This window comes from Macrotis lagotis, chromosome 1, assembly GCF_037893015.1.
Source record: "Macrotis lagotis isolate mMagLag1 chromosome 1, bilby.v1.9.chrom.fasta, whole genome shotgun sequence".
NCBI lineage: Eukaryota > Metazoa > Chordata > Mammalia > Peramelemorphia > Peramelidae > Macrotis > Macrotis lagotis.
In genome coordinates this window covers 409,088,307-409,101,531 of record NC_133658.1, presented here as the reverse complement: position 1 = coordinate 409,101,531, position 13,225 = coordinate 409,088,307, and the positions used below count along the sequence as shown (strand labels likewise).

The window sequence follows — 13,225 nt, the reverse complement described above, 5'->3', positions numbered from 1 at the left end:
GAGATACAAAGAATGCCAACAACAAGCTCCCACCCTACTCCTGGAGACAAAATAAACAGACTAATGCAGAAATGGGTTTTGCATGACTTCATTCATATGTAAGAGGTATTGTATCTCCTGCTCTTCTCAATGGGGATGAGAATTTGGAACTGAAAAAAAAACCCAATAACAAAAGTATTGAAGTAAAAAAATTTTAAAAACAAACAGGTATCTTCTCTAACATCCTTCCCCCATACATTATAAACTGACAACTTTACCAATACAGAACATTGCTCTGTCACTTGTTTTTGTGTATAAGCTCTTGTATTCTCCCTTTCTTTCTTTCTTTCTTTTTTTTTTTGGAGGGCAGTTAGGGTTCCATGACTTGCCTGGGGTCACACAGATAGTAAGAGTGTAAAGCCAGATATCACACTTTTCATTAAGAATACCTGGATTTCAGGGGTAGAGCACTGTCCCTGGAGTCAGGAGTACCTGAGTTCAAATTTGGCCTCAGACACTTAATAATTACCTAGCTTTGTGACCTTGGGCAAGTCACTTAACCCCATTTGCTTTGCAAAAACCTTTAAAAAAAAGAATACCTGGATTCAAAATCTTGTTTATGGCTCATTATAGCTATATAGCCTTTGGAAAGTCATTTAATCTTTTAATATTCTAAACAGGTCTCTAAAATTATAAATTATCAACAGACTTCTGATCTGTATTAAAGGTACTTTTCTATACCTTTTAAATACCTTTTCTATACCTTTTGATACCTTTTAAATCTGATCCAGAACTAAAAAAAGCCACATATATCTATTTTATTATACATATATAGACATATATGTGTGTGATATATATCTAAGTAGCTAACTGTTATATTTTAGGAAATTCCCATCTGTTACATAGTCAGCTAGGTCTGCCAAATAGTTGTGTTCCTGATTTATAGTTGTAATATTTGGATGCAAACCTCAGAATTACTTGCCAAAATCCTATGAGGGGGGCAGAGGAAGGAGGGAGGGAGGGAGAGAGAGAGAGAGACAGAGAGAGAGAGAGACAGAGAGAGAGAGAGAAAGAGAGAGAGAGAGAGAGAGAGAGAGAGAACACAAAAGAGTATATTTTCTTCCCCATTTTGTTGTTCGGTCTTTTCAGTCATGTCCAGATAACTTTAGGTTTACAAAGAACTTTATATCTATTTTCATTTAATTCTTATTTCCTAGTTATATGATAATATTTTCTCCATTTTTAGACATGTATAAACTGAGGATTAGGAATCTTAAGGATTATATAGCTACTATAAGTCATTTGATCTTAGATTTAGAGCTAGAAAGGTCAGAGATTATCCCCCCCCTCTCTTTTTTTATTGAGTCTCAGGTTAGTTGAGACCCAACTTCATACATTCTCTAAGTAGCAGATTTGAAGCCAGATTCTCTTACTAGTTTTTCAGTCATATCCTACTCTTTCCGACCCCATTTAGTGTTTTCTTGGCAGAGATAATGAGTGATTGACCAAAAATGTCCTTATCCAGCTTATTTTACAGATGAGGAAACTGAGGCAAGCAGGGTTAAGTGATTTGTTCAGCTCAACAGCTATTAAATGTCTGAGGCCAGATTTGAACTCATGAAGATAAGTCTTCCTGATTGTGGGCCTGGCTCTCTGTCCCTTGCTGAACCTCACTGTCTGTCTTTATTTGTTTGTTTTTTTTGCAGGGCCAGTAGGGTTAAGTGGCTTGCCCAAGGCCACACAGCTAGGTAATTATTAAGTGTCTGAGACCGGATTTGAACTCAGGTACTCCTGAATCCAGGGCCAGTGCTCTATCCACTGTGCACCTAGCCGCCTCCTCACTGTCTTCTTAACTAGAATACAAGTTGAATACTCATTGCCTTCTAAGATGTTAAATTATTTTCATTATGCCCGAGGGAGAAATTTTGAAAGATTTCACTCAAATATTAAAAATAATAATGTTTTATCATTTCAAGTCATCTAAAACTTTATTTATTGGTACTTAGTGGAACATATCTAATTCCTCAGTGATATCAGATAAGTAAGCCATTAATGATAAGATTATTACCCTGCTTTATTTGCAGTGTACTTAAATGATATTCAACCTTGATTATAACAAATAATTTTACAGCTCAAAACATGAGGTTCAGATTGGTCAAGTAGTATAAATAACACACAGCATAAATTTGATACAAATGAGATTAGAAAGCTCATTTTGGGAAATTCCAGTCTGCCATTATGTTTGCCAAGTAGTTAAGTTTCTGACTTACTGTGACAGTTGGGATAAAAACCATCAAATGACTTGTCCAAGGCCATATAATCTGTTGGAACCAAGATGAGCATCACTGATGTCTGTTGTTTTCAACTGCTTTTCTTTAAGGAGCTATATAGACCATTACTCTTTGTTGAAAATGTATTCCGTATATATGTGTGTGTGTGTGTGTGTGTGTGTGTGTGTGTGTGTGTGTGTGTGGTTTTTTTTATGACAAAATAATTAAACAAGTGACCAAAATTTTTTAAGTTCATACTCCCCACCCTCTCCTAAGTTTTTCTTCTAGGTGTTCCTCCTCAGATTTAGTGTTTTAATTTTCAACATCTATTATCCAAAAGTAATGACAGATTCATTTCCTGGTGGAAATTACACATCATTTTGAATTTTGGCCAGGGCCCTAACCCTCAGCATTCTTGCCTTTGTTATAAATATCATTTACCCTGTAAGATATTCATGTGGTTGGTGCAGAGAAATGAATTAATGAGGTGCTTCCGATATTAAACCAATGCCCTGGGATTGTAGATGTGGGAGAAGAAAGCAAAAAAATAAAAAGATTTGAAAGCAAAGAGTTCTGTGGGGATATATGCTGAATGAAAGACATCATTTATTTGTTTCATTCACCTCATAGCTTTAAATGAGCTCTGTTTTAAATGGGTCACTCAGTGAGAATTGTACCCAGATTAATTTGCCTCTGCTGAAGCCTCCTAACAGAACATTCTTGCCAAGTAAACAGGATTCAACAGTGTCATAGAAGGGTGGGGCCGTTTTCAGAAGTTTTTCTAATTAAAAAAAAACTGGAAGAGTTAAGATCCTTTAATGCCAGGGTTATAGATCAACAAAAGTGTTGAGTAGTAATGGTGATGACTGATATTAAGCATGCTTATAGCTTTGTTTTTTATTTGGTGATGGGCCTTCGGGCAAGAGCCAAGATCTATGAAGAGTTTTCTCTTTCTTGCCCAACAAATACAGTCTCTGCTGTTTCCACTTCTGGTGTCCACTGGGAAAGGAAAATTTAAGAAAATATTTTAATATTTGTAGCGATGGAGATAAAGATTGGATCTGTTATTTTGTTGGTATAGGGAACTCCCAGGTGAGGCATTTCCCTCCACTGATGCAGGTTGGCACCTTCTTTGCAATTTAGAGCTCTAAGAGATTTGGTAACTTGCCTAGAGCTTTACAGCCTGACAGTATGTGTCAGAAGCAGGATTTGAATCTAGATATTCTTGTCCTCTTTTCTATCTATGTAACTATCATCCATCTATCGGTCATTATATCTATCTCCTCATATACAATCTATACACATATACACAAATATAATATATAGATATGTGTAACATTCTAAAATAATTATGTGTTTGAAGTATGAAATTTCTGTTTGAAATGTTTATTAAATATATATATATATATATATATATATTTATTTAGTCTTTACTACTGGGAGTAAGCATTGGCAGCTGCCTCTAACAACAATTAAAGAAAGACTCCAACATTTCATGTATTCTTACTCGTCCTTGACCTCCTACAAGTTCACCACAGAGGGTTCATTAGAAGTGTTGGAAAGGGCAAGGAAATTGAAGTGCTTTTTCCAGACAGGATATCAGTAAAGTGCTTGTAGTGGCCATTTGTTATTCTTGTGGCAAGCCCCATTTTCTCTTTTAGTTTTTGGGCAGTTAGGTATCACAGTGGATAGAGTGCTGGTCCTGGAGTCAAGACTGAAGTTCAAATCTGACTGACACTTAATAGCTGTGTGACCCTGGGCAAGTCACTGAACACTGTTTGCCTCAGTTTCCATCTGTAAAATGGACTGGAGAAGGAAATGGTAATACCACTACATTATCTTTACCAAGAAAATCCCAAATGGGGTCATGAAGAGTCAGATGCAATCAAAACAAATGACATGTGCAGGAGTGGAGCAGGGAAGGCTTTGTGACTTAGTTTCCACAATTGTAAAAATGTGAATAATAATAGCACCTAATCCTCAGGGTTGTTGTGAGCCTCAAACAAAGTAATATTTGTAAAGTGCTTATTAACATAATGTTCCCTTTTAAATTGGTTGGTGGAGGGCATGTAACAAAGATAAAACAAATGCCTCTCCTCTTGTCCTCAAGCTGCTTGCATTTTACCTGAAAAGGAGACAAAGTGTAGGTATGTTTTTCATATATTTATGACCCCATTTGGAGTTTTCTTGACAAAGATACTGGAGTAGTTTTCCATTTCCTTCTCCAGCTCATTTTACAGATGAGGAAGATGAGGCCAGTTAGTGTTAAATGACCTGCCCAGGCTTGCACAGTTAGTAAGTGTCCGAGGTTGGATTTGAATTCAGGGAGATGAGTCTTTCAGACTCCAGGCCTGATCTACTGCACAATAAATTCAGGATAATTTAAGAAGTCTGTGTAGGAAAATGGGGTCCTTAAGAACCTTGACTCCCTTAGTTAAACATGATACTCAGAATTTTGGGAAGCTCCTCTGTCATCACTTCTTTGCCCATTATTCCAAGGCAGTCATTTGAGGTGATGATCTGTGCGTGAAAATCTTGTAGGATTAGTGCAGGCTGCCAGAATTCATTTCTATTCACTAAGCATTTATTATCAAACATTTCATTGGAAAAGGGCTCAGCTGTACTGCACAGTGTTGGACTGAGTTTAATACGCAGCTAGTCTGGCTTCTCATTTCCCTTATCTTTCTCACTCCATTTGCCATCATATTTTGGGCATTAGTTTCGTTTTAGAGAGATAAGTAACTCTCTAAGCTTAGAGGATTTGATTTCTGACTGGTGTTTTTTCATTAACCATATTGAGATTAAACCATATTGATTCAGAAACACTAAATATCCTTTTCTGAATGTAATACAATAATAAATACAGTTAAAAAGAACAGGCAACTCAGATCATGGGAAAACAATTTTAGATATTAGGATCTTAGACCCGGAGCTGCAAATGACTTGTTCCAGTCAATTAGCACAATATCAGAGAAGGATTTGAACCCAAGCACCCATAACTCCTGAACTGTGGTTCTTTACGCTGTATTTGAGAACTAATAGAAACTTACATATGTCTTGGATAATTAGTGACTCAATAAAATATAGAAATATTTAATAGCAATTTGAATGAGAAAGATGATAAAACAACCCATTAGAATTTCTGAGATGCAAAATAAATGATGCTCAGGGAAAATTGCATCTCTGGAAACATGCATTAACAAAAAAAAATTTTTAATCATGGAAGTATAAACTCTGTAATTTTGAAAAGTAGAAAATCAAAGTAAGTGCAAAAGAGAAAGTTTTAGGAGAAATAGATAAAAAAAACCTAACAATCAGTAAATCTTTAACCTCATCCAAAACCTATAATTAGATACTGGTAACTTTTGAACATGAATGGAGTTTGAATTATTGGAGTTAATGGAGTTTTGATATTAATAGGTCAACACATAATTCAGGACAGTCCCTCTAGTTGACTGTATTACTTGTCTCTTTGTTTATGTAGATTTTAAGTGTCTAGCTTGTTTACATTACCTTAAATTTTTAATGAGGAATTTAAGTTGTTAAGAGAGTTTTCTCTCTTTGGACACTTCACACTGTTTACATGGAAGATAGTCTGGGAATGCAAGCTGTTTTCATTTTTAGCAAATGTCATTAAAAAGAAAAAGTTGCTGTGAGTTGAGGTAAAAAAATCACAATTAACTTCTTGTCATCCAGAACCACTTCAACATTGCTTATTCCCATCCTGACCAATTTTCTGGGTGATTTGAAAACTTGAAGTTGTTTTAGTTTTTGTATCTCTTAGTGATTTGAACCAAATCTTTTTATTTGATTGGAAGCAATGTTTTTTAATACTTAAAATTTTTTTAAATAGTTTTCAGAACTATTTCTTCATTGGGAGAATGGTGTCTTTTGGTCTCATTCACTTTTCTGTGTTTTCTATCTCCTTTGAATACTAGATAACCTTATCAGAGATATTTGATACAACCATTTTTTCCTCAAACTAAGAGCTCTTTTATCCTTATGGCATTGATTTTGTTCATGCAAAAGCTTTTCAAATTCACATAATTAAAATGATCTATTTTATCTACAAAAGTAAAATATAAATGACTTTTAGATTATCTACAATACGCTTCCTCTCCCTCAGCATAAATAGTCAAGCATTTACTTTGTGTTCATGTATACAGAAGTGAGAGGAACATAAATACACAATCAGTTACATCTGTGTAGATATACACAGAAGAGGACTGGAAAAGACTGAACGGAAGGAAGCAGGTGGGTGTAGTCTGAAAAAGGCTTCGTGGTGAGTTTAGCAGAGGCAAAGGACATGATTTGGCAGGGAATAGTAGGTGGGGGCTTCTAGGCAAGAGAAATAGGATGATTTCTTTCTATTTTAGAGGTGGGATTAAGTCAAAGTATGCATGTGGGATGACAGATTGATTTGTACAGTGTTCATGTAGAGACAGATTAGAAAGAGGATAAAACTAATGAGACACTAATTTGTCACCATCTCTTTTTGTGGGTCAGGTGGATTCTTCTCAACCTTCCTTGCCAGGGCTATTATCCATATCATGTCTCCTTGACATGGGTGTCCCCCAGGACTTTGTCTTGGTCCTTCTCTATCTGTGCTCTTTCACATGGTGATCTCATTGGTTCTCCTTAATTCAGCTATCACATATAAGGTTGAAAGCACAATTCCTTCCACATAATAAGTGCTATTTTAGATTTAGTGTGTATACTCTATGTGTTTATACATATTATATCATGCTGTATATTGTGTGTGTGCGTAACTAAATAGATGCACAGTATATTGTTTACATTGTTCATTTCTTTTCAGTTATATCCAACTCTTTATGGGCCCATTTGAGATTCTCTTGACAGAGTTCCTAAAGTGATTTACCATTTCCTTCTCCAGCTCATTTTATGGCTAAGGAATTGAAGCTAACAGGGTTAAGTGACTTAATCAGGATTACAGATCTAGCATGTATCTGATACTAAATTTGAACTCATGAAAGATAAGTCTTCCTGAATCCAGATACTCTTAGGTACCACCTAGGTTTGCAGTTAGATGCAGGAAAAACATAAATACACAGTGATTTGAGTGGAAGTATGGTGAATTTACAAAGAGGAGTCTTTCCTACTCCTGACCTGGTACTCGATCTGTTGTGCAGGTGTGTGTGTGTGTGTGTGTGTGTGTGTGTGTGTGTGTTAATATGCATGTAACATGTCTAGGGGTGATATATATATATATATATATATAAATTCAAATATATATTTATTTAAATATATATGTGTGTATATATGTGTATACACACACACCTATTTAATTTTAAAGTGATTCTCATTTCCCTTTACAGTATTTTAAATTCCTCTGTTTGATGCGGAAAACCTAACACCACTTGTCTCTAGTCTATCTTTCTGAGTTAATTGCAGTTTCCTTCTCCTTCCACTTCCCTTGCCCTGTTACATCCACATTTACCTCATTGTTTTTTCCTTGTATATGTCATATTTATTCCATTTCCCCATAGTAGAATATATAAGCCAGCCCCAATAGAATATATAAGCCAGTGCAGAAGGACAAGAACTATCTTACTTTAATATTTACTTCCTGAGCTCCTATCACAGTTTCTGGTATAGAATAGAATGTTGGTAAATGCTTGATGGTTGATTTATTAATTGAAGTCCTTATGGAGAATGACCAGGAAGTCAGCAGATTGTAGCAACAGTGATAATTATTTCAAAATCATATCAACACTCATTTGTTTTGAATGATAGAGATGAATGGAGTAAATTTCAAAGGAAGAGAGGTTGTTGAATGTATTCTCAGAGATAAGGTCAAAAAGAAGCAGGATTAGCATTATTATATATAGTTTCTCTTCCTGGTCATTTGATAGGGAAGAAGAATAATCTGACTGACTGTGATGACCAGTGATTTAATTCTTTTGGAAGGAGTTGAAATACAGTGATTGCCAGAAGACAGAGAGGATATATAAGCAGGAAATGGAAGATGGAGGGAAATTTGTAAATTATTTAATAATAATCAGACATCCTTTGTAGAAATGTTGAAGTTTAATGGCCAGTATAAATTGGGATAAATTATCTCCCTTTTCCCATGTTACCAGTGTATTATTGTAGTATTATAATACTATAGTGCAGCACATACTATAATATTTATTGATACATCACAAAACCTCATCCCAAGACTTACTGACAAATAATAAAACTTCCAGTGACATAAAAATACGTGTGTGCAGCCAGATAGACACACACACACACACACACACACACACACAAACCCACAAACAGACACAAATTATCCCATCAGCTCCATCTCCAGGAAATTTGACAACACCAAGAATGCAATAAAAGGAGAGAAAATTATTTATAATAGTCAGATCATCCCTGTTTAATAGGTATAATTGGCAGGTATAAGAATGATCAATTCTTATTTAGTAGATAGGCAACAGATATAACAGCAAATAAATATGAAATAGTGCTTTCCTCATGGCAATACTTGGGGAATAGATGTAAAAGTTTTGCTATCTTCATTGAGATTCACCCAGTGTAGTTGACTTACCCATAGTTAGTAAGTATTAGATCAATCCCAGGTCTTTTGATTCAGTGCTTTTCCTGGCACTCTCGTGAAATAGCCACATGAAGAGGGAGAGAGATGGCTACTATGTGTTTTTGAAATATTAGCATTAATAACAAAGTGTCAACAAAAAAGCATGTAGTAAATAGAATATTGACCTTACAATCAGGAAGACCTGATTTTAAATACTGTCATACAATATTGTTTATGACATTATTATTGCTTATATATAAAGTATAATACCATGTGATATAATCAGTATTATTGATTACATTAGTATCATACTCCCAAGTTAGTTGCCTTTCTAGCCAGAGAATGGGAAATCATCTGTTTAATCTGTACATTTTTACTGAATCTAGAAGTTATTTCAATCAATTAGTAAAAAAGATTCTGTATATTTAATTCTTGGTGTTGTTACACCCTGGAGATGAAGATGCAGTGGGTGTACTGGAAATTTTATTAGAAAGTAAGCCCCAGAATTGATACTGTCCTAGATTATCCTAATATAATACCTACATTATACTCTGAGTTTCTAAACCATCTAAAACCATGGTGGCATGATCATTACTAACAGATACAGTTGTATAATAGTAAAAAATAAAAGCTTTGGGATGATCATGTTGTTTTATAATAATTTATAGACACACTTCTATAGCAGGATTAAATATAACTAATGCTTTTCTCTAATGAGTAAGAGAAGGAAAATAATGCTAGAAATTCATTAAATAAGAGAAAAGATATACTTGGAGCTTATCATCCTTCCTTCTTATCAACTTTAGCTCCTTTTTCTACTCCCATCCCCCCAGGAGTAGAAAAGTCAGTGTGATTTAGGAAGGTTGGTAATTGGGTTTTTGGGATGTTGGAGACTGGGGTGAGATGTATGATTGGTTGGACAGTGATTGCTACTTGAAGGTAGGACAAGTATTACATTACAAGTTCTACTCTCTGATCTTTGCAGTCTGTTTTCAAACAGTACACAATCAGTCAAGATCTTTTGCCTTTTAAAGTGACTTATTTATATATACAGGCATCTCAGAGAGCATTCATTGAACCAGTCCAATGCCATTTTCTAGATCATTTACCAAAATGTAGAAATCATTACTTTGTTAGATCAGTCACTCAGATTTGATTTATTTATGCAGAGTTTACTCAAGTCACAGGAAGGTCTGAGGTAAAGAAATAGGAACCAAAGGTGTTGGAAGGTTGCTACCTCAGATCTGCATCATTTCCAGAAGGAAATATTTGAGAATAATAGAATTTTTGAATTGAAAGGGTCTTAGAACTCAGTATAACCCCCTTCATTTTTATTAAGGGACTATTCTTTGTAGAATGCAGTGCCAGAATTTGGCGGATAGAACATTATACAAGACACTATCCTTGACTTTTGCAAAGAGTATAGAAATGTGTGAAGCATTTTTTTTGGGGGGGGTTGATCATACCTATTGTTCCACTGATGTAGGGGACTTCCATTAAAGAACTTATTCATTGGCACAGATCTATGAGTACCATCTTTCCACTCTGTAACCTTAATGGTACCTTAGTACATTAATAGTTTGCTTGGAGTCACAAAGTTTTTAAGTGCCAGAGGCAAACCTTGATGATTCTGAGGCTAGTTCTTTAACCCTTGTTTACTATTTCTAGTGAAAAATTACATAAATACCCTTGGCTTCCATTAATAGAACATTATCACAGATGATGGTGAAGAAAATGATTCTAGTAGTAGTAGTAGTAGTAGTAGTAGTAGTAGTAGTAGTAGTAGTAATAATAAATAATAATAATAATAATAATAATAATAATAATTACTATAAGAAATGTTTCACAAATTTTAAAACCCTTTACGTATATTGACGTCTTTGTTCCTAAAGAATGATTAACAGGCTACCATGTTTTCCTGTCTGAAGATCTTCTTGTTTCATTCCCCCCCCCCCTTCAATACTGTTATTTTTTTTAGGTTTTTTTTTTTTTTGCAAGGCAAATGGGGTTTAAGTGGCTTGCCCAAGGCCACACAGCTAAGTAATTATTAAGTGTCTGAGACCGGATTTGAACCCAGGTACTCCTGACTCCAGGGCTGGTGCTTTATCCACTACACCACCTAGCTGCCTCGTTGTTATTTTTTAAAGTTCTTTGTTTGGTCTCTGGGATTGTGTTCACAAGGGAGATCCTAGACAAAGGGTACTTAACTCTGTTTTTTAACATTGTCTCTTATGGTGTAAACCTGCTTCTGATTATTCCTTCATGTTATGTGATGGTCTTTTGCTAGGTGTTTATTTGTCTTTTGATTCTGGGCCTATATGTGGTATAGAATGTTGGCTTTAGAGTCAGGAAGGTAAGTATTATGTCCATAGTCAATAAACTTACCTTTTAGTTTTCAGGGATAAATATAAGATACTCTGGCATTTAAAACTCTTCATAACTAGGCCCCTTCCTGCCTTTCTAATCTTAAGCCTCCAAACATTTGAAGTTCAGCCTCTTTGGCCTTCTATCTGTTACTCATTCTCCATCTGGTGATTCAGGTGGACCTTCCCTCTGACTGTGCCTGAAATGCTCTCTGTCTTCTGCCTTACTTTTCCCCTTCCATTCCTTTTTTTTTTTTTGCAAGGCAAAGGGGTTAAGTGACTTGCTCAAGGCTACACAACTAGGTAATTATTAAGTGTCTGAATTTGAACTCAAGTACCCCTGACTCCAGGGCTGGTGCTCTATCCACTGTGCCACCTAGCCACCCCCTTCCATTCCTTTTTGAGATTATTTTTCACTTACAGTGGAAATATATGTGTATATATTGTTTATATGTATATGTATAGATGTGTATATATTTTTGTTGAATATATATGTTTGTTTATATGTATATATATGTATGCATATTTGTGCATATTCAAGGTTGTATAATCTGTATGTTTTTGGGTATGCACACATTGTATACGTGTATATAATCATATGTGAATGTTTAATTTTGCAAATGTGCGTATTAGTGCTGTATTTATTATACATTCATGCATGTATGTCTTTGTGCATACATTTTTGTTTTTGTTTTGTTTTTTAATTTCTATTTCTCCTGTTAGACTATGAATATCTTGAGGACCTCTCTTTGTATCCCCAGATCTTAGTGTAGTCCCTGTCACCTAGTAAACACTTAATAAATAAATGTCAAGTAATAGACTGACTAATGATTGATAGCTATTAACTTTTTGATCATAGAAAAGGTATCTAATTGTCTCAGCCCTCTGTGTTCTGATGAGCAAAATGAGACTAATAGCAAGCACCTCACAGGTTTGTTTTAAGTATCAAATGAGAATGTTAATGGAAAGTACTTCAGAAGCTCCAAGGTTACTACCCATGATATCCCAAAATTCTTACTGAATTAAAAAAAAAACCCTTTCTTAATTGTAACAGACTTATGGGACACCCTGTATAAATGTCAGATGTGCTAGTAGTAGCCATTATATTACTATTTCTGCTAATTTTTATATTATCAGGCAGTTGCCATTCTTTTCCAGTAAATTCTTCTTAAAACCATTGTAATTCTTCAATTAAGCATTTAACTTATGCTTTCCTTTTCCTCCTTTCCTTTATGTTTTACAGTGTTTAGAATCACTTTGGGCTTTTTTTTTTTGGCTCTATTTTATCAGTTCATTTTAAAATTTTATGTGTATTTTTGTTGCTGCTCATCATGTTCCCTTAGTGGTCTAATTGAGTGTATGGACTCTCTCCTTTTCTCTCTGTACCCTATTCCTATCATCCCTGTCATCTTCCCATTAAGTTTCTGGTTAATTCAATGTCTCTGACCCAAACAGCCTATTGAACTTTTCTTGAACTGCTGTGGTATCTGGCTCCCTTGTCATATCATCTGAAATGTCAACTGCTGAAAAAATTGAGGATGGGCTCTGTCTAATCTGTTTAACATAATTAGGTCTTGTTCTGAAGAAGGTGGAAACCCACATCAAACTTAAAAAGGAGCCAGTTCTCACACCATGTTTACCTTTTCTCATTGGGTTTGTATTAGACAACTACTGGAATTTTCAAAAATAACACTTGGGGTATTTTCAAAATGCTTTTGCACATATCACATCAGGAATTTTGTATTTACAATATCAAAGAAGTATATTTGAGTTGTTAATCCTTGTAATATAATAGAGAAATGTTGCTCAGTTAAATGATGCTTTTTTCTCAAATCTGACTAAGATCATCTGTATGCTAGAGCTGCAAGTCTGTATTGGGGAAATCTTGAGACTGGAGCAGAAGAACCTCGAATATAATATATATGTAATATTAGTATATTTTAATTAATATATTAATATATATATTAATATATTAATATATAATATATATTAATAATATATTAGCTTATTTTTCCCTTTTCCTTATTTTTGACATTCATTTAGAAAAACAGATTTATTAGCTCCTCCCT

General features: G+C 34.7%; 1 protein-coding gene and 1 long non-coding RNA gene across 7 annotated transcripts in view; one reads left to right on the top strand and one right to left on the bottom strand.

Moving 5' to 3' along the window:
- Positions 1 to 2,384, bottom strand: part of LOC141506181 (uncharacterized) — a 50,545-nt gene extending 48,161 nt beyond the window's left edge. For both annotated transcript variants that reach the window (XR_012473786.1, XR_012473785.1), the window contains exon 1: positions 2,250 to 2,384. This is a non-coding gene — a long non-coding RNA (uncharacterized LOC141506181). The remainder of the gene's footprint in view (positions 1 to 2,249) is intronic.
- The window catches only part of ARHGAP26 (Rho GTPase activating protein 26), a 504,960-nt gene that overhangs the window by 230,821 nt on the left and 260,914 nt on the right, over positions 1 to 13,225 (top strand). The gene's annotated exons all lie outside the window — the stretch shown is intronic.